Raw genomic sequence first — 5041 nt, forward strand, 5'->3', positions numbered from 1 at the left:
TAACCCATAGGTTTACGTAAGCTGATTATCAAAACTAGGGAAATTTCCTTTAGGCGGTGTTTTTCCTGCATCAATTACCAACAATTCTTTTACGGTCATAGAAAATTCCTTTGAAGGTGGATTTTATAACTCTGATCTTATCCCTAGAATTTGGCATACTAGGCAGATGCTTTTCGTTAAGGAATTCTGATAAAATTCAATATATTGCATTACTTAAAAGTTTTAATAGAAATTTGGTCCTTGTATCCAACACTCAATTGTCACTTGGTAGATTTTTATCTGAGTTGAATACCTTTTTCATCTCCCAAAGAAATTTGCATATAGATATGTGAAGAGGGGATATTCTAGTTTAACCTTTCTGATGAATTCATTAGTTTGGGGAATCCGACTAGATAGGCCATGCTCCTCTTCAAAATGAATTAGATCACAATTGAACTATATTTCCATAGAAAGTGTAGTTTATATGGGGCGGGCCTCACTTGCGTGAATATTTACACAAGGCCATATTTCCCTATAAGTGGCTGTAAAAACTAGGATCTAGTATATGTGGTAGTGTTTGAGCTATGCACATATGCAAAATTATGGATGGGATTTAGACCGAATCGTCTATGGATGTTGTGTATGATTAAAAGGTATAGGGGTTTATGGATTGTGTCAGTGATTTTTAAGGTGTACACATTATATTTCCCTTGAAATTAGATATGACGAGAATTAATTGTATAACACCAAGGGGACAACTTTAGTGGGGCCTACAAGCTTTGGAAGAGGTGATAACTCACATGGGTGTTTGTTAATGGCCATGTGGATGCCACATTTAGATCACAAGTGATGTGGTACTAGTCAGGGTAACATTGTAGGTCCACATGGGTGACACATGGATGCTACATGGGGGTCCCTCACTAATATGGTTAATTTTTAAAGCTTCTAATGGGTATAACTTTTAATATGGGAGTCAAAATGAGATAAGATTCATATCGTTAGAAAGTTCCCAATGAGTTGAACATGATGGTAGTATCAGTTTCTAGTTTTGATGAATTTGGAAGAAGATGATTTTTGAAACCCCATCTTCATAATATACCTTGGAGGATAGGCTAAATTATTAAGTAACACATCCCATAACCTATATGATTTCAAGGTGTTGGGAGGGACCATAACCCTTATGAGATTGCTAAGGTTGAAGGAGAGGATAGAAATTTTTCGTTTGGGATTTTTATGACTTTATGTCACTATGAATCTTCCATATCAATGTTTACCATTTTCTATCTATGTGAAGGAGACATTGTCATTGCAAGTGTACCTAGTGAGGCAATCATGAATACCATAGGAAATTTAGTTCAACCCTCATTACAATGTATGATTGTGTATTTTAGGGTCTCAAACTCGAGAAAAATATATTCTCCTATGGACTTGAATAAGTCCCACATGCGAGAGTCTCTCTTTTCAGATTTTAACTACCAACATTGGATTGCAATCATGGACTCTTCAAATCCACAACCATTAGATGATGAAATGATGAATGCATTTTCCAATATATTCGAGAGCATTGTTAGAGGAAAAATTAACCTTCATGAGGAAGATGTGTTCAAATTTAGCCTTTGAATGATGTTATGGAGGACTGCATGCCAATTTACATAATTTATGTTGGAGAATGGTACACCCAAGAAAACGAGTAGAACCAAGATTAAGTGTTAGGGCACACGACATAGGTTTGCTTCCCAAGATATGAAAAAACCATGTGAAGGTATTTATTCTTGAGCCATATCATGTTTCATGGTAGCTAAGTGTAGAGGTGAAAGCATTTGCAAGTAGTCGAATAAACTAAACCTACATTTACTTGCTAAAACTGTAAATTTGTATGGATGCATTCAATGAAAAAATAAAAGATTGGGTATGATGTTGACTCTAAATCCCCAAATCATCATAGGGTTGTTGTCTGTGCAGGAATTGTAGCCCCATTCCATATTTTTACCCCTGCGGGAGATCCCTCTTGCAAGGTTTCCCATGTAATTCATGTTTCTCACTGAAAGGCACTAGAAAAAATAAATTTGAATCACATTTTAGTGTGGGAGTTTCCTTTAAAGTTTGTGATAAAAGGAATGACCTATGACAACAAAAATGTATCAATGATACAGAAGGGATTTTTGAGTGGGATTATGGTGCTTGGGTTAGGAGACAGGGTGTGAGGCAAAATTCGGTAATCAAGCCATGGAACCCATTACCAAAGGTAACTTTTGTTGCAACAAGTAAATATTGAGATTCAATACATGCAACCTATAAGATCATAGAAAAACCGTGTAAATAATTATTATGTACACCAATAATGAACATTGAAGGTACCATTGAAGAGTGGATCAATTTAAGGTTTCAAACTGATGTGAGAACATTGATAGTTGCTATTATGGACATCGAAATGTGTTGTATTATTATTGACTATGTGTGAATAGTGTGATTGGTCTTTAGTCACCTATATAAAGATGTAATTAATGAATCATCCCATGGGAACGAATGGATAAAATTGATGCTTTGGTAATGTGCAATTTCATTTTTATGTCTTGGAATCATTAGTTAAAGCATTAAGACTTATTAAGCCCATGTAACTCAATATAGGTATAGCTTTTCTTTTGTTATATTTCGCACATCTCAAAAATGAAAATAAAAACTTGGAGATCCAAGATATTCATTGAATGAAGATTACAAAGATGAGGGAAAAGTAGCCACATTGTAACCTACCACAACGTGAATATTGCATTCCTATCATTATTTTAATATTTCTTCTAATCTATGTAGTAGTGTTGCAATGTTTTGTTATGTAATATAATTTATAAGTCTGTAAAGTAAGATGTATTGTAGCTAGAAGGGTGTTTTAGCTTTGAGGTTTTTCTCCATAAACTATTTTTGCAATGGTGCATTATCAAGCATGATTGGAAAGTGTGGAGAATATAAGGCTAAGATGGATAAATATTATATCTAGACTACTTACCTTGATAACTAGCAAGTACAATGGATGGCACCCATGTATCTCAATAGATGGAATTACGTCCATAAGGTGACCACTTGATAAGTTTTCATGGTCAGATTGATGCTAGAACATAGAGTGAAATAGGTAATCATTCATCCTAAGGTATCATCAGTACTTTGGTTTTCTATTGGTATATGAAAGTTTTTCAATTAAAGGCATGAGTGTGGACGCTTTTTTATGGAACAAAGTTCCATTTTTCTCACTTAAAGAAAGTTCCAAGTATTGTGTTCTGACTTAAAGAAACCAAGTGTTGGTTTGAAATGATCACTTTCCAGCAGGGAGGAAAGATAGGTCCTCAATGTAGTAAAGAAATCTATTGAGATTGGTCTAAGGAATGTAGGTCATAGTTCATATTGAAGCACTATTCCAACAAATGAGATTGGTTGTGATAGTAGAAGAGGTTGAGTGATGATGGACAAAAGTAAAGGTAAACATCTTATTTTTGTGTTCATTAAAATAAACTCATCACTATGTTCTCATCTGAGTCACACATGTTGTAGCAAGTCTATGTCATGTTTGGTTTAATGTAGTGGTCCTTGAGAATACACGATATCTCCGTGGATGGAGATTTTCATTGAATGTACCTGAGTGAGTCGTGATATCACCCTAATGAGGCATGTGTACCCCCGTGTACTATGTGGTAATCTAAAAACCAATACATAAGTGTAGGTCTGTGCTAATCCAAAGACACTCGTTATGATGTGGTGAAGTTTGTGAGTGATAAGTAACATATACAAAAAGACTCTTGTAAGGTGTTATATTTTCTCGGCAATGTGATGCAAGAGCATTGAGAGCATGGTTGAGTGTAAACCTACAAAACCCAAAGCACAGTTTCGGGTAAGATGAAAACACCCGAAACATAGTTGAGGATAACCTGAGAAAATCCAAAGCATGATTATCGGTGAGACGACAAAACCCAGGGTGATGATGATGGGATGTAAGGGGAATTTATGGTACATGTATAGGTATAGGTATGAAGATATGATGGTTGAATGAACCATGTACCTAGAGAGCATCGCAATAAATGAAAGGTTGTAATGGCTAGTTACCCATGTATTTAGATATATGGTTGCCTCTTTATATGAAATGCCAACATTTTTAGTAATGATTGGTAATGCTAGCTTGGACCACAAATGTAGTTTGTTGATCAAGATTAAGACAAGTAGTATTTAAGGAAGAGTTTTACAGTTATATCTCCTACCTGTCGTAGGTGTGATGGATTATAAGTAATGGAGTTTGTTTGGAGTCTTTAGGAGGTTGTTAGATCTAGTTAGGTTCAAAGATCAACATTGTTTCTCTGTATTGACAATGAATTCATACATTTATATTCTATCATTATATGATTAATACAAGTGTTCTTATGAAATATTAATTGAAAGGGAATTATTACTTTTACGGTAAGTCTGAAACTTTGATATGTGATTACTACTAAGAATAATTTAGCATATTTCATGAAGGTTAAATCCCTACAGTACACTAAACAAATTTATTAGGTGGATCGTATAGATTCAACCTCTATGAAATATGCTAGAAAGTTTTTAGTAGTAGTCACATATGAGATGTTGAGATTTACCTAGAAAGTATTATTTCCCTTTATCCCGTTTTAATTCAATTGATTAATTAGAAAGAAAAAGGATGGCATACTAACATGTGTGATATTAACATAAGCTATGGATTTGTGGCCATGTGTATGAGTAAACTGTATTGATCGATAATACTATAACTAAGCCTATTTCTAGATTAACGATCACCATGGTAGAGTGAGATTGAATATTCATGGTTAAAAAACTTGTTCTATATATATATATATAACTCTTGTTTTTTTTTAAGAGAAATGAGTATATTATTAATAAAATCTACCCCGATTGTAGTTACACCATCATTTTTTATTCTAACCACAGAGCAAGAGAATTACCATCCTTTGACATATTAAGACTTAGGAGACTAACAATACACTTTATTATTGTGTACATAAAAAGAGATACCAAGAAACTAGCCGAGGACTCGATTATAGTCAATTAC

The sequence above is a fragment of the Pinus tabuliformis genome, chromosome 1_1 (genome assembly GCF_031772625.1).
Source record: "Pinus tabuliformis cultivar Carrire ecotype Pingquan chromosome 1_1, CPIR1, whole genome shotgun sequence".
Taxonomy (NCBI): Eukaryota; Viridiplantae; Streptophyta; class Pinopsida; order Pinales; family Pinaceae; genus Pinus; species Pinus tabuliformis.